Genomic DNA, 26,590 nt, shown 5'->3' with positions numbered 1-26,590 from the left:
GTTGATCAAGTGATGTGACGTCTACAGTAAGAAAAGAATCATCAATGACTGCTTTGGAATGTGCAATGCGTTCCGACGGTAGTGCTAAGCAAACAGTTAAATTTTAAAAGCGCGGTTATAAGATCTAACAGATCTTCTTGTTACATAAGGAAGAGTTGTTCAATCTGGGAAAATAATGATTTTGAAGGACAAAACAACCTGCAGAATCCGGGTATCAATCCCGGTACCTCCCGCATGCTAAGCGGACGCTCTACCGTTTGAGCTAATTTCCCAGAAGCTCATGATGCCAAATTCTTAAGCGGTTTCTCAATCTCACTGTACCCAAGCTTTCGTATTACAGCTTATACTAATTAAGACAGCAACGAGAATAAAGAGCTTGGTGCTGATGACGCCAAGGTCGTGAGTTCGACCCTCACACGGACCATCTTCTTGCTTAAGTAAGCCAGCTGAGATAACACTATCTACTGATTTGTTTCTGATTTCTGTTTTTGAACAGAAGTAAACTCACCGACCTATTTTGCGCTTAGAACAGAAGATTCTACGGTTAAATAGTGGTACTGTTGAATTTGATCGGTTAGAAATTACAAATTCAGAAACTTATATGCTATATAATACATGAAACATGTTTCGTACGGTAGCGTAAAAATCCCAATAATTCCGGCCTATGCAGTGCCTCCCTTGTTTTTTTTTTTGTTTTTTTTTTTTATTTGCACGTTGCTTTGATTAAAAAAGAAAGAAAGAAGAAGCAACAAAATATAAGGACAAAATTCATAAGTTGATCCAGAAATTCTCACACTTTAACTTTCTTGATGTTACCCTACTTGAAGGTAGTAACGTACTAGTAAATTAACGTGTTTGAAACCAAATTTATCGTAGTTTGTAGTAGTCTGGCCTGTTGGTCTAGTGGTATGATTCTCGCTTCGGGTGCGAGAGGTCCCGGGTTCGACTCCCGGATAGGCTCCATGTTTACTATTTTGTCAAAATATTTTTCAAGTCGTAACAGCATCGATTTCTTTGGCATTTTTTATCACTGGCTTATTGCATGTAAAGAACTGAACGAACGAGCGAAAGAGGAAAAGCGAAGAAAGTAAGCGAAAAAGATACTTCAATCTTACGCAAAAGCTAGGGCTTGCGTTGAACTGTGAAACTCTCCCTTTGATTTGTTTACCATATACAGAGCCTTCTTTGAACATGTTTTAATAAATATCTGCTGCCCTGGAAATGTCTTTTTTAAATGAGCAAAGAAACATTTCCCGCGCAAAGAAAGCAAAAAGAGAAACACAAATTTGGCTTGCTATTGTTTGCGTGCAGTCCTTATCAAAACAGAAAAGGGAGTTTTTAAACTGCTTTTAAAAAAAAGTAGCATAAACATGCTGATAGAGTTGTTCTTGGTTGTCCTATTAGTGAAGCAAAAAGCTGCGCATGATGACAGCACGTGTTACTCTCCTCACACCCTGTTTCCAGAGCAGAAATTAAAAGATTGAAAATTAACTGAAGGCAACGACAGCTTTGCTAAGAATCTGGAAGGAATGAATGAATAGTCATTACTTACTAAGGTAAAAAGGTAAAGTCTGCATGCAAGCCAAGTAGCGGTTTCTGTAGCATGAGGCGACTACGAGTATTTCTACTCCCCCCTGGATGGGATGCTAGTCCATCGCAGGGTTACCCCCAGCATTAAGTTTGCCAGTACCTATTTATACACCTGGGTGGAGAGAGGCACTATGAGAGTAAAGTGTCTTGCCCAAGAACACAACACAATGTCCCCGGCCAGGGCTCGAACCCGGAGCGCTCGATCCGGAGACGGGCGCACTAACCATGAAGCCACCGCGCCGCTTTAAATGTACCGTCAAATAATGTTTCAGTCGACTCATGCCTGGAACTTAAAAGTAAATCCAATGGATAACACAACCATACAAAAATTCCCATCTATAGCTGGTTTTCACATGACGTCACTAAAATTCAAACAACGAAACTATTGATCTTCCTGAGATTTTACTTTAATGATGTATAAGAGCAGCTGAAAACTAATATTCATACAAATTTTCGCTCCGAATGGGTTCTTGGTTTTGTGATACACTACGCTTGAATTTCTAAGCTTTTGCGTGACGCGGCATTTACGTGACGGCCTAGAGAGCTGTCATAATGGTTAAAAAAGTGACTTATTTCGGGGAACTTGGCTATCTGAATAGTTCATGTCTGAGAAAAAGTATTATTTTAATGTTTTAGAGTTTCTCGAGGGACAAACTCACGCTTTTGTATCAAAACTCAGTGACAGATGTTTCTGGTGGTTTCCGGCCGCCATGTTGGTGCCCATATGGATGGGCACCAGCATGGCGTCTCCATACAAATCTCTGTAAATTTGGGTAAAAAATTTCTTCGCATATCTCGCATAAGAAAAATTGCTGTGACCAGAATTTTGGCGAGAGTCTTTGCATATTTACCTTCTTTTATTTCCCATATTCTGGACTTTATCTATTGACCGGTTTTGTTTTTTTTATTTTGATCTATTTTGAATTGCGTGACACTGAAAACCAGCAATACAAAATGTGAAGCTTCGATGAGCAAACGTAATGAGAATTAAAAAGTGCGACATCTCAAAGGCGCCGATGGGATTTGATCCCATGACCTCCTGTTTACAAGACAGCCGTTCTAACCAACTGAGCTACGACGCCCTACATTAGATATAATGTGTTTTAGTATGTTTCTTTTAAAAGTAATAATAACAATAACAATAACAATAATAATTATAATAATAATAATAATAATAATAATTACTTACTAAACACGATGAAATTTAAGCTATAAGCTTGTGGGTTCATGCTGATGTCGCGATAAGAAAACCCATCTAAAAATTATCCAAATAAATCCACTGTGGGAAAGAAGATGGCGACTGCTGCATTTACCAATAATTCTTAGCGTCAAAATCCCTAAGAGACGCTCATCAAAAACGCGCAGAAAACTTCCTAAAGCTTTAAACCTAGCGTACAGAATTAATGTAATTCAGCGACAAAGGTTGCAATACTTTGATAATCCAGGTACGCCATCCATTGTCGTAAAATGTAAAGCCACTTTTTTTTCCACTGTGGATTTTGGTGCGCTGTTACTGACGCCATGACACTTTGTGCCGAAGAAGCCTCACTTGGGTTCCGCCACCAGTGAGCCAGCTCTTCTTAAATATTTAACAAAATAATGATCGCATTCAATAAATATATTTTCAATGAAAATCTGCTCAACATTGAGAGTATGGTGGGTTCACGGTTTCCTACAGAAAATTTTAATGTACGTTTTAAAATATAACAATAATAAACAAATATCCAACGACAAATCGATAATAAAAAAATTGGAGAATCCGAATGACAGTGGAGAATCCTAAAACAGTGAATACTGATGATGAGTAATACAGTGATTTTGTGCAGGAAGTCATGGCACACTACCTGCGTTTTAAGAGCAGATAAATGAGGAAAAAAGAACTGCAAACAGAAAAGAAAAGACCAAAAAAATGTTAACATGGGTAGCAAATATCTTGATTTTGGAGAATCCGGGTATCGATCCCGGTATTTCCCGCATGCTAAGCGGGCGCTCTACCATTTGAGCTAATCCCCCATTGTACAGATGTCTCAGCTATTACAAGGCTATTTTGAAAACCAGGTTACCAGTTTTCGTCAAGTTTTACCAAAAATGAAAAAAGAGATTGAAATACACCACATTAACTAATTTAAAACTAGTAGTAATCAGAGATTATGAGAATGCGTTCGCCGCTCTCACTTTAATATATCTAAGCCCGCTAGGTTTTCGCCTGAATTCGGGCGAAGCCCGAATCCAGGCTAAGCCAGCAACCCTAAACACAGGGGGCGGGGGTGCTCCGTCAAGACTAGGCTGGTCACATGGCCCAATGACTGGCCTATCTGCTGGTGGCTTGCTGGGGGCCAGCTGTCAAAAGCAGGGGGCAGGGGAGGGTGTCTTTTACTGCCACTCCAAACTAGCTAGAATTTGAGTTTTCAGTGTTAAATAAGATTGATGTTAACTGTGTTTCTGGGTATTTCACTCAGTTGTTTGACCTTGCTTGAGGCTTCAGTGTTGACATGGCACCCTGCTGGAGTGGCCCATGCCACGTGCATGCGTGATTGGCCAATCTCGCAGCCAGGGGGGTGGTCAGAGGACATCTGACGGCTGGGACTGTGTTTGAGTTAAAGCGGGCATGTTTTTGCGAATTCGATTAGATATATATACCGTAAATAAATGATTTCACTGGCTGAATTTCAACTTTTTCAGCAGCAATCGAGGTTTTACAGTCAGATATGCATAGTGTCAAAGTCCATACTAGTGAAGAGGTCACGATTTGTTGATACGTTGCGTGACGCTGCCAGTTTCTGTAGACTATCACGTTACATAGAATATTTAAATTACATACATTATTCTAAGCTAGCATTTGCAATCGTGTGCTCGTTTCGCGTGGTCGTTTATCGTAAACAAACTCCGTGCGACTAATTCGAGTATTTCCCCTGATGAATAAAGTAGTCTTATGGGTCTTGTCTTCAGAGTACTTTTCCACCGATTCCAAACAATAAAATTTCGACCGGATAAAGACTGAGCTATCTGTCGCGACTGGAACTAATCAACAAATGCAATCAAAATGTAGCTGTTCCAACGGTCATCATCCCATAGCCAAGTGGTCAGTGTTAATAAACAAGGACAATTCCCTCAGATTTCGATAAATGCAACCGTCGAAGCGTTTAAATTCGCCAAAATCTAACGCTGAGAGCACATAATAGCGAAGCGCACGGCGACTGAATGGAAAGAAGTCAAAGAAAGATCCATCGGAAAGACGAGCTCACATGGCCTGCTCACATACTCACATGTTCGCCACATGTCTTATCACATGTCTTAGCATCAAACGGTACCCGTCTACTGGCCGTGACATGGCCCTGCAAAAATCAAGCGGGGTGGCCATTTTGGTGTCCTTACAGGAATGTGTTTTTTTCGGCCTATAACCGTGCACAGGAACACCAACTCTGAAAAGCCAAAGGTCAAAATTAGCTTTGCATTCCACTTCGTCGAACGCAACAATTAAAAAGACTTACTATTTGCAAAATTTGGAAGAAAATAATTTGCCAAATAATATTAAAAAATCACTCTTCATCTGAATTTTGTCTTTTAGAGTGAAATAACATTATTTGGAGAATCCGGCTATCGATCCCGGTACCTCCCGCATGCAAAGCGCGCGCTCTACCATTCGGGCTAATCTCCCGATTGTTACATGAAAACAGTCTTAGATAAAACAAATTACTAGTTTTGGAAGAATGTTTGTCATTATATTACTATTGTCATGAGATTACAGTAGAAAAATAACCACTAAATAATTGAAATGGCGCAGAAAAATCTTCTATTTTATTTTGACATCTCTCAATTGCGGTTAATTTACTTGACAAAATTACTATTACTTGAGTATATTTTCATTGCCATAAAACAGTCCATAAAGAAATCGAGACGTAGAATTATAAAAAAAAAAACTGCAGAAATCAAATAAAGAAACGAAAAAGAATGTTTCCGGCCGGGCTCGAACCGGCGACCTTCCGCATGTGAGGCGGAAGTGATACCCACTACACTACGGAAACCTCGGTGAACCACTAGTAATCTTAAAACGAAGCATTTCTAAACCACGTTAACGTGGTACTATGATCAAATTTTACTCCTTGAATTTCTGGGTGAATCACATGGAAATCCACGAAATATTAAAAACGCCGTTTGCCGCTTGCAAATATCTGCATTAGTTCCGGAGATATTTAAGTTTGAAAAATGTGTAAAATATGCAAATGAAAGACAGCTAAATATTATATCGAATATATAAATAGAGCTATCTTAGTCAATTTGCAGCGGAAACTATTGAACCATTGTTCCCAGGGCAACTAACTGTTTTCCATTCCCCTCCAATCTAACTCAAATATTTTAGTGATTTTAAGCTGGAAAAACATTAAACAAGGCCACAAACACCACCTTACATATTTATATGCTTGCAGGATCATGCAGATGAGGCACCACTGGCAAATATCAAAATGGAACGCCAAAGGTGGCCACAAAAGCTTTTAATATCGAGGAGGTCTGGACCCCAGCATGTTCCCATGGTAACAGAACTGTTTAGTTCATATTGTGGAGCACATCTAATAGAATCTTACCGCATATATTTGCACATTTTAAAATCTTGAATATCTCAGGAACGAAAGGAGATCTTTGAAATAGTAAACAGCGTTTTTCTTCTCTTACAGTCTACTTTTTGTGCTTTAAAATGGCTTAGATAGGAAAGATGCGAATTTCATGATATATAGTAGCACTTTAAATGAACCGTCATGTAATTTTTTCAGTCGACCCCTGCGTGGACCTTAAAAATAAAACTATTATTGGATACCACAACCTTACAAAAATTATCGGTTAAACAATATGTGAAGCTTCGATGAGCAAAAGTAATGAAAAAGTATTGAGAATTAAAAAGTTTGACCTTCTAAAGCACCGATGGGATTTGAACCCATGACCTCCTGTTTACGAGACAGGCGCTCTAACCAACTGAGCTACGGCGCCCTACATTAGAGGGAGAGAGACTTCATGGATTCGAGAAAGAAACATCTGGTAGCCAGGAAAGAGAATTGTGTTCTCTTCATAATAGAATTATTGTTAAAATTAAGAAGTTTGTGCATTTTTTTTTTTTCATTATGTGGGGGTAATGGTTGTGTTTCTATGTCTGTTTCACTGCTTGGCTTTTTTTTTTTCATTCTGATCAGATAAGGGATAAAATTGGTTTCATTTTTTCAGACATTTGACCAACTGATCGCAATCGTTCGCTTGTTGATATTCATAGTTTTGTGACGTCTGTCATTCAACACGGGCATGTTCTTTTTTTTTTCTTTTTTCATCTTGTAGCTTGTACCGAGAAAACAACAAATTTAATTGCGTTTTTGAAATTTGTAATTTCTGACGATCGAGGGACGAATTAGTCAGAGATTACTATTCTGAGAGCATGATGGAGAGGCTCGCGGGTTGTCCTGGGATGTTTAAGGACTTTCTTGCCTTTTGGCGGGAGACTTACGTCATTCTTGATCGGTCAGTCTTCGTGTTCGTCCAAAATGTTATTAAGCTTTGTTTTAACAGCGTCTTGTAAAATGTTCTAGCTTATCGATTTGTACCCTTTCCTCGGGGTTCTGAGGAATACGTTTCCACACATTTTTTGACCATATCTTAAGGGTACGCTTTTAGTGGTTTTTCGTATTTGGCGTAGCACAGGTTCTAATTGTTAGAACCAACAGTTTTAATTTGCAAGGAGATAGATTTTCTTATTAGACGGAATACATTTGCATCAGATAGCTGACTCAATAAACTATTCCCATTGAATGTTTCGTGTTAGTGCTGAGTCAGAATTGCTTCATTGACATGACGCGGAAGACTCCGTTAATCAGCGGAGTTGGACTGGTAACTACAACACAACACAGAACAGGTATATATTAAAACACCAGCTGAGTTAAGGGAGTAGCAGATTAAAGCATTTGTCTGAACAGTTTACTGTATGTCTGGCCTGTTGGTCTAGTGGCATGATTCTCGCTTAGGGTGCGAGAGGTCCCGGGTTCGACTCCCGGACAGGCCCAAATTGTTTTTCTAAAAATAAATAAATAATAATAATTAAAATAATCATAACAATAATTTTTTAGCAAACTAGTATTTTCCAAATTGTAGGTATGGTTGAGACATTCACTCGCTCTTTCCCTCTCTTCCTCGCTTCCTGTTAGACTTTTCGTGAATCCGCTGATCAATTTAAAGCGCATTTTAGTCACAGCCCAAGAGAATCCCAAGCGGCTTGCGGCTTTAATACGTGCATTTTGATCCTCCAAGAAAACATCAACGCAACGCGCGTGCTAACATTATCCGCGGGAGAATTGGCTACTATATCTAAAAAGAGTTTGATAGGAATTACCTTGCTCTTCTGATACCGGCGAAATGTTTAAGCAACCTGCCAAAATACTCTACACCCTCAAAGATGTTCACATCAGGCTATACAATAATAGGGGTTAAGGTTATGGATTGTTTGGACTGATGCGATCATGAAATGGGCGATGTCATCATCTTTATTTTTCGCCAAATCTTATTAGCAAAACGTAAAAAAGAAATTGATTAGTTATTCCATTTAAATTACCCTGGAACAAAACAAAATGAACGGAAAAGTTTAAAGCGATGGCTTTTGTCCCTGGGTCATTTGAAAGCTTTTATTTAACACAGAAATTGCATTCAACCGTCAACTTATAGCAGAGAGACTTTTGGTTTCTCCAGCTGAAACTCATACATTTCTGGCTACCAATCCACTAACAATCAGTAACATAAGCTTTCATTGTTAAGGTCATAGCTCGATAGCGTTATTTAACGCATCGATCCTAATATGAAGGATAAAAAATCAAAGGAGACCTATGGCCAAACTCGTGGATTAGGCAATCTAGAGATGAAACATATTGGTGAACTTGCAATTACTGGTGTGTTATTAAATGCTGTTAAAACAAGCTGGGTTTGTACTATGCAAGGTCGCACTTAACTCACAAAGTGTAGGCTTTTTTCGTTGGCTTTCTTTTTGCAGACATATTGCAAAGACATACGTCCAGAATAGCTAGGGTGGCAAATTTGCACCAAAACATGGAGTGGTAAAGGCTAAGGGTTCTTCGGTCACAGAGGATACTCTCCCCCCCCCCCCCCCCCCGCCTTCCCTCACACCCAGATCTTGATGTTGATCTGACAGCTGGTAAAATTGTATGTATTCAAGTCGTACGAGGTCACAAACGTCTTTCATTGAATTTCATTGAAGGTTATAGGTAAGGTTTCTTATGAGACAGCACTTCTTTTCCAATGTGGAACCACTTGTCTCTATATATATTGTACGTAAAATACATCAAAATAAGTCTGCATCTGCAAGCATTTTCAGTGTTGATCCGACAAATCTGTCGACCATAAATGTGTTCCAACAATAATAATAACAGCTTTATTGAAGCGTCAATGTATTTAGTATTAACTAATAATTGGGGACAAGCTCACAGGGGGTTTCTTTCCCTTTGTTATCTTTTCAATCAGGAAGTAAAAGTGTAAACAAAAGACAGGGTAAAAATCATTTAAGTTTATCAAAATCAAGCATTTGGGAGTTTCTTTCCCAGTTTATGTGCATTTCACATCCCACTTAAAGTTCACATCAATGTACTAAAATAAACAAGACAAGTATAGAGAACACAACTTTAATCTAAACTTAAATCGATGCCGGTTGAACATGGACAACTCAGCCTGAAAAACTTATTAAGTGTTTAAACTGCAAAGTAGTGAACGAAGGTCCTGCTTGATTGAACGTTGGATCTCACAGCAGATCTAATCAGCCAACCTTGAAAAGTAAAACGATTATGCGTCACTACTCCAAGGCTGACACAACGTCGTGGAATTAAAACAATCATTCGGCTGGCCTCGCGTTTAGATGTTACTAAATTATAAAAATGAAATTACAATCTTATACAATGGTGCCGATGTTTGCCCTGCATTCAATAGCTGTTTCGTTCATTAAAAGTTGTTCGTTTCGCTCATATAAGCTCACTAAGGTCGAGGAATAAGACACATTCTCATCAAAGCTTACCACATTAGCTTTTCAGGTCACTTTCCAGCACTTTCCACATCTCCTGGTCATTTCGAACGCCTGGACGACTCAAATGCTCCTGAAATTTAGCCTTCAAGTTGGCCATAGTACTATTTCGAACATTCGAAGTCAACTCCACTTCAATTTAGCGAAACACCTAATATTAACGGTCGTGTAAAAGCTACAAAATCATCAATAATCGGGCTGGCACGATGCACGCGTTGAGTAGTTAGCTCGCACTGACTGCAACATGGCGTCGGACTCGGGCGCTCTCGTTCGGGCCGACTAATTACGAGCAGTGTCTACACCTGAGTGAGTGAGTGAGTGACACATTTGCATATCGGAGTCCCCACAACAAACACGTTTCTACGCTTCGCGTATCCACGAGTTTAATTAAATAAGCTCGATTACGTCAACACCTTTCGTTTTTTTCTTTTTGTTTTGTTTTCGCTGACTCAAATTTTGTAAGAGCTGGATAGATTTGAGTAAAAACATTTAGTAACAATCATGTGTTTCCGGCCAAGCTCGAGCCGGCGACCTTCCGCGTTAAAGCGGACGTGATAACCACGGCAACTCTCGCAACGCACCCAAAGCGAGAATCATGCCACTAGACCAACAGGCCAAACATGGTTGAACGTCTTCTAACAAAGGTCTTAATCTACTTCTCTCTGTCGAACTGGTTCTATAACACCTGTTTTGTGTTGTCTCATTGGCCAAGACAGTTACTACCCAACTCCCCCGGTTTTTCGCGCACGGCTTTTCATGTCTTTCGAGCAAGATACAATAATGTAACAGAAACCTTACGCAAGTTAAAATTTCTACCACAAAATTTGACAAAAATTGTACAAAATGCTTTCATAGAACTTTCCGTGCCGCAATCGGCGACGGTTCTTTTTGTTTTGATAATTATTTTCTATATAGTTAGCGTCAGGATTCCATCCATTCCTCCTGTTAACGTAATTTTTAGTTGTATTGCATGTAAGTAGGTCTATTCAAACAAACAGCCACTGCGCGGATGTGATGAGAATAAACCGTTATTATCGTGATCGTTATCATTATTGGTTTTTTGACGGTTAAAGCAAATTTGGCTGTAATTTTTCATAAAAGGGTACAAATTTGCCCGTATAAGATAAGATTTGGCGAAAAATAAAGATGATGACATCGCCCATTTCATGATCGCATCAGTCCAAACAATCCATAACCTTAACCCCTATTTGTATAGCCTGATGTGAACATCTTTGAGGGTGTAGAGTATTTTAGCAGGTTGCTTAAACATTTCGCCGGTATCAGAAGAGCAAGGTAATTCCTCTCAAACTCTTTTTAGATATAGTAGCCAATTCTCCCGCGGATAATGTTAGCACGCGCGTTGCGTTGATGTTTTCTTGGAGGATCAAAATACACGTATTAAAGCCGCAAGCCGCTTGGGATTCTCTTGGGCTGTGACTAAAATGCGCTTTAAATTGATCAGCGGATTCACGAAAAGTCTAACAGGAAGCGAGGAAGAGAGGGAAAGAGCGAGTGAATGTCTCAACCATACCTACAATTTGGAAAATACTAGTTTGCTAAAAAATTATTGTTATGATTATTTTAATTATTATTATTTATTTATTTTTAGAAAAACAATTTGGGCCTGTCCGGGAGTCGAACCCGGGACCTCTCGCACCCTAAGCGAGAATCATGCCACTAGACCAACAGGCCAGACATACAGTAAACTGTTCAGACAAATGCTTTAATCTGCTACTCCCTTAACTCAGCTGGTGTTTTAATATATACCTGTTCTGTGTTGTGTTGTAGTTACCAGTCCAACTCCGCTGATTAACGGAGTCTTCCGCGTCATGTCAATGAAGCAATTCTGACTCAGCACTAACACGAAACATTCAATGGGAATAGTTTATTGAGTCAGCTATCTGATGCAAATGTATTCCGTCTAATAAGAAAATCTATCTCCTTGCAAATTAAAACTGTTGGTTCTAACAATTAGAACCTGTGCTACGCCAAATACGAAAAACCACTAAAAGCGTACCCTTAAGATATGGTCAAAAAATGTGTGGAAACGTATTCCTCAGAACCCCGAGGAAAGGGTACAAATCGATAAGCTAGAACATTTTACAAGACGCTGTTAAAACAAAGCTTAATAACATTTTGGACGAACACGAAGACTGACCGATCAAGAATGACGTAAGTCTCCCGCCAAAAGGCAAGAAAGTCCTTAAACATCCCAGGACAACCCGCGAGCCTCTCCATCATGCTCTCAGAATAGTAATCTCTGACTAATTCGTCCCTCGATCGTCAGAAATTACAAATTTCAAAAACGCAATTAAATTTGTTGTTTTCTCAGTACAAGCTACGAGATGAAAAAAGAAAAAAAAAAAGAACATATCCGTCTTGATTGACAGACGTCAGAAAACCATGAATATCAACAAGCGAACGATTGCGATCAGTTGGTCAAATGTCTGAAAAAATGAAACCAATTTTATCCCTTATCTGATCAGAATGAAAAAAAAAAAAGCCAAGCAGTGAAACAGACGTAGAAACACAACCATTACCCCCACATAATGAAAAAAAAAAAAAAATACACAAACTTCTTAATTTTAACAATAATTTTATTACGAAGGGAACACAATTCTCTTTCCTGGCTACCAGATGTTTCTTTCTCGAATCCATGAAGTCTCTCTCCCTCTAATGTAGGGCGCCGTAGCTCAGTTGGTTAGAGCGCCTGTCTCGTAAACAGGAGGTCATGGGTTCAAATCCCATCGGTGCTTTAGAAGGTCAAACTTTTTAATTCTCAATACTTTTTCATTACTTTTGCTCATCGAAGCTTCACATATTGTTTAACCGATAATTTTTGTAAGGTTGTGGTATCCAATAATAGTTTTATTTTTAAGGTCCACGCAGGGGTCGACTGAAAAAATTACATGACGGTACATTTAAAGTGCTACTATATATCATGAAATTCGCATCTTTCCTATCTAAGCCATTTTAAAGCACAAAAAAGTAGACTGTACGAGAAGAGAAACGCTGTTTACTATTTTAAAGATCTCCTTTCGTTCCAGAGATATTCAGGATTTTAAAATGTGCAAATATATGCGGTAAGATTCTATTAGATGTGCTCCACAAAATGAGCTAAACAGTTCTGTTACCGTGGGAACATGCTGGGGTCCAGACCTCCTCGATATTAAAAGCTTTGGTGGCCACCTTTGGCGTTCCATTTTGATATTTGCCAGTGGTGCCTCATCTGCATGATCCTGCAAGCATATAATTATGTTAGGTGGTGTTTGTGGCCTTGTTTAATGTTTTTCCAGCTTAAAATCACTAAAATATTTGAATCAGATTGGAGGGGAATGGAAAACAGTTAGTTGCCCTGGGAACAATGGTTCAATAGTTTCCGCTGCAAATTGACCAAGATAGCTCTATTTATATATTCGATATAACATTTAGCTGTCTTTCATTTGTATATTTTACACATTTTTCAAACTTAAATATCTCCGGAACTAATGCAGATATTTGCAAGCGGCAAACTGCGTTTTTAATATTTCGTGGATTTCCATGCGATTCACCCAGAAATTCAAGGAGTAAAATTTGATCATAGTACAACGCTAACGTGGTTTAGAAACACTTCGTTTTAAGATCACTCGTGGTTCACCGAGGTTTCCGTAGTGTAGTGGCTATCACGTCCGCCTCACACGCGGAAGGTCGCCGGTTCGAGCCCGGCCGGAAACATTCTTTTTCGTTTCTTTATTTGACTTCTGCAGTTGCTTTTTTATGATTGCATATCTCGATTTCTTTATGAACTGTTTTATGGAGTAATGATACTCAAGTAATAGTAAGCTTCACAAGTAAATTAATCATAATTAAGGGATGTGAAAGTATAATAGCGGACTTCGCTGCATTAGTTAAATTATTTAGCAGTTATTTTTCTGTCGTAATGTTATGACAATAGCTTGTACCAAATATTCTCAAAAATGTCCAAATATTCTTCCAAAACTAGTAATTTGTTTTATCCAAGACTCTGATTTCATGTAACAACAGGGGATTAGCCCAAATGGTAGAGCGCCCGCTTTGCATGCGGGAGGTACCGGGATCGATGCCCAGATTCTCCACATAATATTATTTTACTTCAAAAGACAAAGTTCAGATCAACACTGATTTTTTAATATTATATGGCAAGTTATTTTCTTCAAAATTTTACAAATAGCAGTAAGTCTTTTTTATTGTTCTAAATTAGTTAATCTGGTGTATTTAAATCTCCGTTTTCATTTTCGGTAACACCTGACGAAAACTGGTGACCTATTTTTCAAAATAGCCTCGTTATAGCTAAGGCATCTATACAATGGGGGATTAGCTCAAATGGTAGAGCGCCCGCTTCGCATGCGGGAAGTACCGGGATCGATACCCGGATTCTCCAAATTCAAGATTTTTGCTACCCATGTTAAATTTTTTTTTTTTGTCTTTTTGTCTTTTCTGTTTGCAGTTCTTTTTTCCTCATTTATCTGCTCATAAAAAGCAGGTAGTGTGCCATAACTTCCCGTACAAAATTACTGTATTACTCATCATCAGTATTGACTGTTATTCGGATTCTCAATTTTGTCATTGGATAGTTGTTTTTCATTGTTATACCTTAAAACGTGCATTGAAATTTTCAGTAGGAAACCGTGAATGCATCATATTCTCAATGTTAAGCAGATTTTCATTAAAAATAAATTTATTGAATGCGATTATTACTTTCTTAAATCTTTAAGAAGAGCTGGCTCACTAGTGGCGGGACCTAAGTACGGCTTCTTCGACATAAGTTGTCATGGCGTCTGTAACAGCGGACCAAAATCCACAGTGGGAAAAAGTGGCGGCTGTACATTTTACCACAATGCATTGCGTACATGGATTATCAAAGTAGGCATAAAATCATATCTTTGCAATATTTGTCGCTGTATTACATTAATTCTGTACGCTAGGTTTAAAGCTTTAGGAAGTTTTCTGCGCGTTTTTCATGAGCGTTTCTTAGGGATTTTGACGCTAAGAATTATTGGTAAATGTACCCGTCGCCACAGTGGACTTTTTTTGGATAATTTTTAGATGGGTTTTCTTATCGCGACATGGACATGAACCCACAAGCTTATAGCTTAAATTGCATCGTGTTTAATAAGTAATGATTATTTATTCAGTCATTCCAGATTTTTAGCAAATCTATCGTTGCCTTCAGTTAATTTTCAATCCTTTAATTCCTGCTATGGAAACAGTGTGGCAAGAGAGTCACACGTGCAGTAAAGCCTGGTTTTCGTTAGCGACGCAAGTACAAGAGCAAGCACAAGTGGAAACACAGTGATTCTTATTTCACCGTCAAAACGGCCTTGACGCAGGCATATGCACAAGGGCAAGCACAAGCCAAGGATATTATCTACACGTGGTTATGTTTGCCCAATTAAAACACTGGATCCAGATCATCTCACGCCTAAACAGTTTTTCAAAAGTTCAAATGATTTTCCTTGTGCTTGTGTTTGCATTGAATATCGTGTTTACTTGGGTCATCCCTGATGCTTGCGTTCGTACTTGTGCTTGTGCTTGTGTTGCTGGTGAAAACCGGGCTTAACCATGCGCAGCTTTTTGCTTCAATAATAGGACAACCAACGACATCTCTATTATCATTTTTATACTGCTTTCTTTAAAAGCAGTTTAAAAACACCCTTTTCTGTTTTGATAAGGACTGCACGCAAACCAAAGCACGCCAAATTTGTGTTTCTCGTTTTGCTTTCTTTGAGCGGGAAATGTTTCCTTCCTGATTTAAAAAAAAAGACATTTCCATGGCAGCAGATATTTATTAAAAAAAACGTTCAAAGAAGGCTTTGTATATGGTAAACAAATCAAAGGGAGAGTTTCACAGTTTAACGCAAGCCCTAGCTTTTGCGTAAGAATGACGTATCTTTTTGGCTTACTTTCTTCGCTTTCCTTCTTTCGCTCGTTCGCTCAGTTCTCGTTTGATGTGATGTGATGTGAATAAACCGTTATTATCGTGATCGTTATCATCATTGGTTTTTTGACAGTTGTAGCGAATTTGGCTGTAATTTTTCATAAAATGGTACAAAATTGTCCATATTTGAATAATCCAATTAGTACTAATATATAGATTTAGGCCAGCCTAAAAGCGGAGCACCTCAGTTATTTTTCGGAATGACACTAATGAAAATAATCCAACTTGTATGAGGTAAATTGCGAATGATTTAATAGTTTCAGACGGAACTAGTATTACATCAGCAGATCGAGGTGTAAGATGGTGTGATTATGAAGTATAGAGCCATGATTTCAAGGATTTCTTGGAAGCCAACAAAAATCTTGATCACATAACAGAACTGTCTTCTGTGCTTTTTGGTGGCATTTCTTGTTCTTTCCTGCCTTATTCAGAAAGACAAGGCATTGTTATTAATCATTATATTCTTCCTCAGCTAACATGGGGACTCCCACACAAAAGAAGTTTACACATTTTTTTGTTGTGGGGACTGATTGAAATGCAGTGGTTACAATATACTCAGTCCCTGAATCTCTACCAAATGAAATCTCACAAAAATACCAAAACAGTATACATATGTGAAAAGTTGGAAAGTTTTGTTTTCTAACCTGTCCCCAACGATATATTTAGCCATCTTCACTATTGTATGGAGTCTCCTCCTGCTGGAAGGGTTTGCAATAAGCAAAATCACCCTCACATGAATGGTAATTACGATATATGTTTTTTTTGCTGATCATGAATACTTGCATAGGCTTCTAATAATAATTTTAGTATTCAATTTCAATGTGATTTGTTCTTTTTCTCGACTGGCATTGTGGACTACAAGAGCTGTTATTGGGTTCCATTAATTAATTTTGCTATGATTAAATTATACCAAGAATTATCAGTAAGCTAAGAGGAAGTTATATTATGTACATGTATTTTGTCTGCACTACACAACCAAATGCACTCCAAGGTTATCAGGCATAGGTACATTTGTCAGAAGAGCCCAGCATATCCAAGATATGTTTTGATTGACACATCAATTAAGATAATTTACAGCAAAATGGATAAAAAAAAAAAAAAAAAAAATACATCAATATCCTATATGCACCAAAGCCAGACATGGGGTTATAAGGCAATCATTTAAACAACAGATTGAAATAATTTATAAATTAGAGAACACTATTTCTACAACAGAATGGAACAAATTAACCTTCTCGGACATTGCGAATGGCAAGGCTGTCTGTAGAATGTCACAAATTTCTCAACCCTTTCTCTCTACAAAAATGCTAATCCTGCAACTTTGCTTAAGACCCAGTTCTCCATTTCGTGTTGGCAAAATATCAATTTATGCCATGTCCAATGCAGATTATCACAAAATTGATTTAAAAGCTCAATAAATATCATTTTAAAACCAAAAAGCCAATTATTTAAATAAACCATGAGTAAATTATCTCTAAGAAAAAAAAACTGATTAATTCAAAAGGCACTTAAAAATAATTAGTTAATATGTGTTTCTTAATAATGTAATGCAGTGTATCTGTCACAATGTTGCAGCTATGATATTACTACAAACAGGATGGGTTGCAGAACTGAACCTCCAAGTCAGTTTATTCAGTGAACTTGGTGCAGAATTTATAATCCCATCAAGTTGTCTGTAAATACAGAGAAACCAAACAAAGCATTACAATCATAAGTAATGAATTACTGAACTCTTTTACATGTATGAACAGTGTATGTTCCATTAATATTGGGGATCTCTCAGAAGCTGCATCCATGATAAATTAATTTGTTCCCACATGCATTTGTTTATAGAACTTTTCACAAATTAATATATCTGTCATAACAGTGATCTCTGTGTTCTACAACAATTAGTACACAAGAAAAATACACTCAGTAAGATATTGTTTACAATAAAGATAAATGCCTATAAGCAATCATAAGGACCTTAAATTTATATTTCCTCAGAAATATCTCACCAGGCCATGGTTGCTTTGAAAATCTTTGATGTTTTAATACAGGCTCCCCATCTGTAAACTGTTCATATATTGACGGACAGGAACAGGCATGTAATTCCTTTCTTTGATATACAGTGTACTTCATTGTTAGTTGTTTACTGAGTGTTAGTAGTGAATCAAATGCTAGGGGTTGGTACTCCAACTTTCACTGTGGCAGGCTCTGCCCTGAAATACAAAGCAAACTTACATAACTGTTATGAGCTTCGCCACTTGCTTTCGAGAGCAAATGCAATTTGCTTCAAACAAGAAACTGGAACATTGAGGGTTACAACAATGTGCACAGTCCCAGTCACAGGGTCATCCAGGCTGTTTGGTTGTACATATAACTGTACAACTGTATATGAGTTCAGCTTCCAGAAGAAAATCAGAGTTTGTCAGGATAAATACTGATGTTCTTGCTTACTCAATGAATGAATGTGCAGTTTCAGAAGATATTCACACCCAACACCCATTCATGGCCAGTCTTTAGAAATTCCAAATTAAAGTATCAGGAATCAAGAGCTCTAATAGAGAAAAAACCTCCATGTGGGGTATGAATCTTTTCTTGAAGAAAACAATGTCTGAGAAATCATTAATTACAAAATAACGTTTAAGAAACATCTTACCTTTCAGAGAATTTTGTAATCTACACTGTCTGGCCAGTTCATATATTTGACAAGTTGGCACTGGGTGTGTTTGTAAATTTGTGCACTTCAACATCACATTACTCTTGTAGCACTGGTCAACTAAAAACAGCATAATTTGGTTAATTAATATACACTGTACATTATTAGGTTGAAATATTGGTGTAGATTGTTGCACATCAACAGATACAGAAACTATTTGCTCCTGAATCATAACGAGTGAAAAATCGTGCATGAGACATTTACATGTACATGTAACAGCCCTCCACCTCAGAACCATCACAGATATGATATGATATTTTTAAACTCTCTGAAATTTCAGATTATTCAAGATTAACATATGCACATACATCATCTGGGGCAACCCTAAAACACTGAATTTGGAAACCGAAATCCAGAATCCAGAATCTGGAATCCGGAATCCAGAACCAAAAACCAGAATCTGGAATCCAGATATTATGAATGATGATAGAAATAATTCACTTCAGCAATGTCTAATAAATAAATATGAGCAAAAATTATTTTGTTGTTATTTATTTTCTTGGCTTTACTTCAGCCACAGACTGTAATTGCTAAAAAAATTATTGACTAGTTCTGAACAACCCTTAGCTATATATCTGGCCCGGTTGTTCAAAAGCTGCATAAAGCTATCCATTGGGTACATCACTATCCAGTCAGGGTTACTGAGTTTTTGGGTGGATAGAGTTACTCATAGCCTGCAAGCAGGTTCTAGTATCTGTCTCTAGTGTCTGAGCAGGCTAAATAGGTGTCTAGTGTTTTTCTGCATTAGCATGTCACCAAGAGCCTTCATGCGGCTTTGCCACTCACGTCCCTAGCCCAAACACGAGAGCCTGCTCCTAGGCTAAGTTACCCATCTTTTGTTCAAGCTGGCCCTAGTGAGAGCCCGCTTCTTGTCTAGATCAAATTGCTCTGAGAAGACTGGTGAGCAGCACATTACCAACAAGCTATTATAGGCTATTGCAGTGAGTTTCTGGCAGTCTTTTAGCATATTTTAACAACATGTGGTCTGATCTGTTAGCAAGTGAGAAGCAGGCGGAAGTAAGTGTGCAACATTTCTACAAATTGTTTTAATATGATGGCCGCCAAGAATATGAAAGGCTGATTTGTCACAGTATCAGTGTGGAAATTGTGTTAATCTGGAATTGGTCTCGTATCTGTTGGAAAAATCAAATTTCATATTTAGACCAGATGGGTTAGCCCTTGGACTTCGAAAGTGGGGACGTGACTGTCAATGTACAGGGGGCTGCCAGTGACGGATATCCTGTTCTCTATGACATTTTCTATCTTGTTCAGTATCTACGAGATATAAAGGATAAATTTATACTCCTGGTAAATTGAAGATCACTTATTAAACAAAATGGTAATTACCAGCAAGCTTATTTTAGACACTCTCAAGGTGCTTGGAATAAAATTAAGACGCACTTTACTCACTCAGAGATTCTCATAATCAGAGCCCTCACTAAAAATAACGGTTGCACGATTTCAACAGACGGGGAATTTTTGTTTCAAAAAAGGTTAAGTTTGAGGTCCTTTTTACTTGGCAGCTTACTTTTTACAGTCAAAAGCTAAGCAAAACAATTTTCGCGTATTTGAAGAACTTATTTTCTTTGATTTGTGGATTCCGGTTTCCGGTTTCTGGATTCCGGTTTTTGGTTCCAGATTCTGGATTCCGGTTTCTGGGTTTTAGGGTTGCCCCATCTTTAACAGAGTGTTTGCTTCACATTCAGTTTACACATGGCTGTTATCCAGCATAGGCAGACTTATAAGTTTCCCTTCAAAAATATATTGCAACAACTATTGCATCTTTCATTACCTATTCTTGTGATGAAACGACAAAGATTCAAGAACAAGAAGTCATAAGCATAAAACTAACTTACGTGGTAGTGCTTACAGTTCCTCTTACTGTCTGCATATGCCGTCCATAAACTGGTGCTGCCTGGACAATGTACTCATTATTTTTCTGATCACACCTTTTAAAACGTCACTGTTATATAATTTGCCCTGAAAAAGCAATACATGAAATGTTATGCCTTTGGCACGCACCAAATACCTTTACATGATGTATAATGTACACCATATCAACATTCACAATTCTTTTTACTTTCATTGTAACTCTTTTGTGTCATTTTCCCTCACTTCAAGACAGGACTTCCACATTAGGTGATAGTTTAATGCCTCTGGAATCTCTATGAATTCACAGGGAGTGATAACAATTAAATCGTGACTAATTTTAGCAAAGGAGGCGTTCAAATGTCAGATTTTAATGCTATTTAGTTTATACAGTAACTTTACATTACTCTTCGTATATATACATAACCTCTCAATTATTGCACCTATGGACAGAAGGTGTGCTGGGGGAAGAAATGTTCTAAACTCTCTGAACTTTTCCCCCTTACCTGTAATAGGATGACTATTATGAACTACGGTTTGTAACCAACACCAACATCAGGTTATGTATACACATGTATGTTTTGTTGTCGTCTGTAATCATAAAAAAATAAAAATTTAAAATCCTCCATAAAGTTCATACTCAATAACACTGCTACATGTAGCGCTGTTACTGGAATTCAATTTAAGTGAAACTGTTGCAACAGCTCTGTCAAAATTGTTTCTAGCAGTTAAGGCAGGATAACAGAATATACATGTAGCACACGTCACAGGCTAGAGATACACACATGTTAGTTATCAGTTAGGATTTGGTGAGCTTCTGTGCTGTAGGTATGGTGGAAAATAATAGATTATCAGAAATTAAGGTTCCTGAGACATTTTGACAACACTGAGAGGAATTAATATATAAATTCACAAAAGAAGGAGAAGTTCTTGCCCTGTCCAGTTCTCTGTAATAAAAATATCATTCACATACAAGTCATTTATTATATATATTGTTTGTGTTTAAAGCCGATATAATGCACACTCTGATTGGCCAATTCCAGTGCATTATTTACATTTACATGGTATACCTCAGTAAAATCATAAAACATTGAGTGCGACTAAAATAAAAAATATAAAAAATAAAAAATAAAAAGAAATGCCCAATTCATAACAATTTAAACTATTCAACACTAAAATGAAGGTAATTCTTTACTTGAAAATTATTCTCCCGTAATGCCCATGGGCCAATTACAGGCATGCTAAAGAGTCCTAACACAAAGTAAAAGGAAATTAAGAAAACTATTGCTTTTTTTCCGGAAAATTGTAGCGGCTGAAGACAATGATGGAACACTCTGAGAGTGTATTCTATCAACCTGATGAGATAAAATTTAAGGAGAATAGAGAATTCACAAAGTTATATCACAAACAAATTGGTACAGGACAGGAGAAAGGAAACTGTACAGCCAGGAAGAAACTGAAACTTTCTTTGACGAGCAAAAAAGTATGCATGCACAACAAAGAAAACAGTCAGTGACATTCATTTAATAAGTTAGTTAATAAAAAATTAGTGCGAAGAAGACAGCAGAGAGAGAGAGAGAGAGAGAGAGAGAGAGTGGAGATAGGAGAACGCTCTCTCCAACTAAATTGTGCATATATGTATATAAAAGTTATTCTTATTACCAAGAAATGGTCAGGGCAAGAACTTCTATTACACTGTTCAATTTACCGAGTTAATTAGTACCATCTCACTTTTTAGGAACATTTCCATATTAAGTGTAAATACCGTGTTGGGGAATAACCTCTTATTAAGAAAATAGGGTCCATGTACCCCCAACCAAAAGCAATGGCACAAATAAAATGAAATAGCCAATAAAATCAAAGCAGAGCTTTATTTGCAGACAGGATTGCCATGCATAATCGTCGACTCGACATTTTGGACTATGTAAGCATTTCACCAAACCGAACTGATTGGACAGACAACAAAATAAAACGAGGAAATGTACATTATAAACACAAGATGCATATCACTACATCTGAGCTCGAGTATCAACAGCAAATCCCTTCTCAATGAAAGGTGACCGAATAAAAGAGAGGATAAAGAAAATTCGTTTAAGCTTGCGGTGTTAAAGTTTAAAAATTATTCACGCTTAAATTTGAATATTACTGAGAGTCTGTATTTTTGCCGACGGCTTAATTTAGCTTTGCAGTCATTTTATTGGCAGTAGCTTTACCACTCTTCAACCAAATGAACCTCGGAATTCACAAAAGCATTTCGCCAAACCGAATAAATCGAACTAACAAAACGAGGAAATCTCCATACTTTGTAATCACAATATGCAAATATTCACATAGGAACAAAAGTAAATTTAGCAAATCCTGTTCGCTTCGGCTTAAAATGGTTTGTAGACCTTTCTTGGTTTTCAACAACAGAAGAAGAAATTTTAGCAGTCTACGAAGCGGCAGTGCTAACTAACTCAGAGAAAACTTCAAAACTCGCCCGGGCGTGTTTACAAGTACGGTTTTGGTCAAGCTAATTTTTAGACGTGAGGTTATAAGCTTCAGTTGACGACGAAAATCGACAGAAAACTTAATTTGTTTACAACTTCCAGCAACCTCCAAAGCGACCCACGTGTTATTGTTTAGAGACGAACGAAATTAAAACGATGCAATTTTTAAAATCTCTTACAGCATGGCTTCAAATAAGGAAGACTATTAATGGATTCCAATTGAAAATAAGCTTCTATCGCCGAGGCAACTTGTTAATTTTCATAGCAAACGCAACAACAAAAGTCACTTACCGCAAGTTGGCAATTCAGTTCGGCCAGTGTAAATCTTCCAGGCAGAAACTTGCACCAAAAGTTGTGAAGACTGAACTGAAGTTATATTTTCGATAGACCAACGAATCAACCACTTCTTTCCGCTACGTTTACTGTTTTGTAATTTCTCTAAAACACTCGGGTACGTTTGATTTCTCTTGTTCATCACCTGACCAAATCAGGTGACTTTTGAATTTTCTTGCACGGCTGCACAGCATCACGTTCGCGCGAATTTTGAACTTGGCCATGGGGAGTTCGGCAGTCTTCTGAATCAGTTTGTCGGGTACTTTCGCCTCCTTTCTATAGCCCTCGTTAGCTTTGGTTCACGGCATTGTTCGGTATCATTTCACTTCCTTTCTCTAGCCCTTGACTAGCTATAATTCACGGCATTGTTCAGTACTGTTTCGCCTCCTTCTCCAGCGCTTGTCCGCTCAGTCTTTTTCGCGATCTTCTTCGCTACTTCTTTGCCTGTTAATTCTTGCTTTCTGTTTATTGCTTCAGTGGAACCCTGTCTTAAAAATATTAGATCAACCTCCGCTATCGTTTTTCTTTAAAAATCCCGCGAAGAAAAATGGCATTCTCCCGCTACAAACCGAGGGTGTATGTCTCTGTCAACCTATTAGCTGGAGCATGGCCGCCATCTTGCGCGACTCCGTCGTCGTCGTCGTCGTCGCCGTCGTGCGTACGCGCCCACGAGCAATACCGCTAACCATGATAACCATGAGAAAATCAATTCATGGGTTTCCTTTCCTTCCCTATATGGGTATGGGGCTCCGCTTGGCGGCCCTTCGGGCCGCCGGAGCTCCGCTATAATTTGTGCATTCAATATTACGTCTTTAGTCTTCAAATGTTTGTCTCATTAACGTAATTACATCACCTTCAATACCGCCGCGCGCATTAATCGCCTGCTCCCGTGACTAGAAGTTGAAAGACTTGAACATAAGCATACTTTTTGTGATATATTAAAACGTTGCTCTATAAACAGCATACCTTGCCCCTAGACAATCGTTTAGTTCTTAATTAAGGATATCTGAGACATTTGACGGCTAATATTGGCTTGGTCATTTGACGGTTGACGGTAAAAATATTGCGGTTTTGACGGTTGACGGTTAATGTTTTGGCCATTTGACGGTTAGCTCCATTGAGATCCTCTGCCTAACGCTAACACAAGGATAGCATCGTTTTTGAAAAACTTCACTTTTGAGCATCGTGAGAAAAAGGCAAATGTTCAACTGTTTGCTGTACTTCGTAGACTTATTTTTTTCTGTTTTCCTGATCAAAAACTAGAAAACTACCCGTTCCCGATTAGCACACCACAGAGTATGGCAGCTTTCATTCGTAACCGGTTTCCGTAGTAGTGGTTATCACATCCGCTTAACACGCGGAAGGTCGCCGGCTCGTGCCCGGCCGGCAACACATGACTTTTTTTCCTATGAGGCTATATCTTGCTACCCAACTCTAGCCAGCTCTTACAAAATTTTGAGTCAGCGAAAACAAAACAAAAGGAAAAAAACGAAAGGTGTTGACGTAACTGAGCTCTATTCTGTTTTCCTTTAGCAACCTCATATTAGGATCGATACCTTAAATAACGGTATCGAGCTATGATCTTGACAAAACTTATGTTATTGATTGTTAGTGGGTTGGTAACCAGAAATGCACGAGTTTTAGTCGGAGAAACCAAAAATCTATTCGCAATTAGTTGACGGTTGACTACAACTTTTGTGTCAAACGTCAATTTCAACTTTCATATTCTCCAGCGACAAAACCATCGTTTTATACATTTCTATTCTTTTTGTTGTGTTCCAGGGTATTTTAAATAGAGTAATTAATCAATTTCTTTTATACGTTTTGCTGATAAGATTTGGCGAAAAAGAAAGATGATGACATCGGCCCATTCCATTCCAAACAAACCATAGCTTTAACCTCTATTATTGTAAAGCATGATGGAAACATCTTTGAGGTTGTAGAGTATTTTGGCAATTTAAATTGGTCAGCGCATTCACGAAAAGTCTACTAGGAAGCTAAGGAGCGAGGGAAAGATCGAGTGAATGTCCCATCTTTGCCTACAACTTGGAATTAATACTACGTTTTTCCATGTTGAGATTCATGTAGATGTTGTTGCACAATGTGTAAACTCATCTGAGAACAGTTGCAGGGCCCCAATGAAGAACACCTTTGATGAAGTATGCGCCCTGCTAAACATTTATTATTATGATTAATGTTCTGTGTAGTCTTGTAGTTACCAGTCCAACTCCGCCGATTAATTTTCCGCGTCCCGTCAATAAAGCAAGATTAGGAGCCCATGACCCGGAGCGTCCATCTCCCATACCAAACCTAGGATTCAACCCTTTTTCGTATCTTTTTATTTTTAGAATTTGACCTCCGTGAGTTTTCGCACCCCGCCTTTCAAACGCCCAATCAAAGCCCAGGTGGTCCCCGAGGGACCCCTAAGAGGTACCAATTCTAAAACAACACATTATCTCCTGTCATATTTTTTCGGCTCAATACCCTAAAAGGTACAGAAAAGCTCCCGCTGTGGACCTTTTGAGGCTGAACACCCTAAGAAGTATTGAGCTATCTTAGTACTGCTGGAAATTACCAAGCGTGAAAGTGGACGTGTGACCAACTTAGTACTACATGTATTAACAGTGTTTCTTTTTAAATATTTTTTTTATTTTTATTTTTACAAAATAAACAAATAAACAATAATGCACTCAGTTGGTAGTAGCTCAGTTGGTCAGAGCGGCTGTCTAGAAAACAGGAGGTCATGGGTTCAAATCCCATCGGTGCCTTACAGATGTTGGAATTTTTAATTTTTTATTACTTCTGAAAATTGCTCGACGAAGCTTCACATGTTGTACCCCTGGGAATTTTTTTGGTTGTGTTATCCGATGGATTAACTTTTAAGATTACGCAAGAGTCGAGTGAAAAATTTCAAGAATTATATGGAACGTAATTTGCGAATTAATTATATAGCTCCATCGAAATCCAATATTGCCAACAGACCTATTTTTTCTTAATTTTTGCAAACTGTCCAAATTTAAAATAAATTGGATAGTTTTTGCTCGAACGTTTAGTTTAGCTTTGAACAAACTTTCAAATTTGAGAAAAATCTGGATACTTTCCATCAACCAATGGAATGTCAAGATAAATAAAAGTACCGAGTATTGACCAACCAGGTTGCAGCTATTATCACTGCCATCAAACGTCACTAAGCGATTGCAGCTCGCTAAGTTTTCTTGTGTTAATGGCGGAATTTCCCGACTGTTCTCTTCACCTTTTCGACGTCTAAACTTTCAAATGGAGTCTTCAGCTAGGTTTCCAGAGATAGATGCTACCGATTTACTCGAGATGAGGGAGAATAATCAGAACAAGAACACTCAAAGAAGCAAAAATCCTGTGTTAAAGTGTTTGACCTGTGACGTGCTGAGCAAAGCGAAGTGAGAAATACTAACTACTTAATAACCGAGAGTCAGGTCGTTACGGGAAAATCTCAAACTGAGGCCTTGCCGTATTGACCGAGCGATAGCGAGGTCAATACGGTAGGCCGAGGTTTGAGATTTTCCCGTAACGACCGAACGGTCGAGGTTATTAAGTTGTTTATTATATGGCTCATTAAA

At 38.1% G+C, this 26,590-nt stretch overlaps 1 long non-coding RNA gene and 9 other non-coding genes across 10 annotated transcripts; 5 read left to right on the top strand and 5 right to left on the bottom strand.

The window, feature by feature from the left end:
* Positions 1–889: 889 nt before the first annotated feature.
* Trnap-cgg (transfer RNA proline (anticodon CGG)) lies at positions 890–963 on the top strand. Its single transcript has one exon. It is a non-coding gene; the product is annotated as a tRNA-Pro (tRNA).
* Positions 964–2,598: 1,635 nt separating this feature from the next.
* Positions 2,599–2,672, bottom strand: Trnat-ugu (transfer RNA threonine (anticodon UGU)). Its single transcript has one exon. It is a non-coding gene; the product is annotated as a tRNA-Thr (tRNA).
* A 2,870-nt stretch (positions 2,673–5,542) lies between these two features.
* On the bottom strand, positions 5,543–5,615 carry Trnav-cac (transfer RNA valine (anticodon CAC)). Its single transcript has one exon. It is a non-coding gene; the product is annotated as a tRNA-Val (tRNA).
* Positions 5,616–6,499: 884 nt separating this feature from the next.
* On the bottom strand, positions 6,500–6,573 carry Trnat-cgu (transfer RNA threonine (anticodon CGU)). Its single transcript has one exon. It is a non-coding gene; the product is annotated as a tRNA-Thr (tRNA).
* A 985-nt stretch (positions 6,574–7,558) lies between these two features.
* Trnap-agg (transfer RNA proline (anticodon AGG)) lies at positions 7,559–7,630 on the top strand. Its single transcript has one exon. It is a non-coding gene; the product is annotated as a tRNA-Pro (tRNA).
* A 3,636-nt stretch (positions 7,631–11,266) lies between these two features.
* Positions 11,267–11,338, bottom strand: Trnap-agg (transfer RNA proline (anticodon AGG)). The gene has a single exon. It is a non-coding gene; the product is annotated as a tRNA-Pro (tRNA).
* A 990-nt stretch (positions 11,339–12,328) lies between these two features.
* Positions 12,329–12,402, top strand: Trnat-cgu (transfer RNA threonine (anticodon CGU)). Its single transcript has one exon. It is a non-coding gene; the product is annotated as a tRNA-Thr (tRNA).
* Positions 12,403–13,287: 885 nt separating this feature from the next.
* Positions 13,288–13,360, top strand: Trnav-cac (transfer RNA valine (anticodon CAC)). Its single transcript has one exon. It is a non-coding gene; the product is annotated as a tRNA-Val (tRNA).
* A 3,750-nt stretch (positions 13,361–17,110) lies between these two features.
* LOC145498032 (uncharacterized) lies at positions 17,111–24,862 on the bottom strand. The gene is made up of 6 exons (XR_014050768.1): positions 22,953–24,862; positions 20,679–20,763; positions 20,160–20,283; positions 18,244–19,578; positions 17,600–17,803; positions 17,111–17,275 (listed from the first exon to the last, which is right to left on the bottom strand). It is a non-coding gene; the product is annotated as an uncharacterized LOC145498032 (long non-coding RNA).
* Positions 24,863–25,690: 828 nt separating this feature from the next.
* Trnas-aga (transfer RNA serine (anticodon AGA)) lies at positions 25,691–25,762 on the top strand. Its single transcript has one exon. It is a non-coding gene; the product is annotated as a tRNA-Ser (tRNA).
* Positions 25,763–26,590: the final 828 nt, after the last annotated feature.

The sequence above is a fragment of the Orbicella franksi genome, chromosome 9, assembly GCF_964199315.1.
Source record: "Orbicella franksi chromosome 9, jaOrbFran1.1, whole genome shotgun sequence".
NCBI classification, from domain to species: domain Eukaryota; kingdom Metazoa; phylum Cnidaria; class Anthozoa; order Scleractinia; family Merulinidae; genus Orbicella; species Orbicella franksi.
Note: the sequence above shows the minus strand (reverse complement) of the source record. Positions and strands in the feature narration are given on the sequence as shown.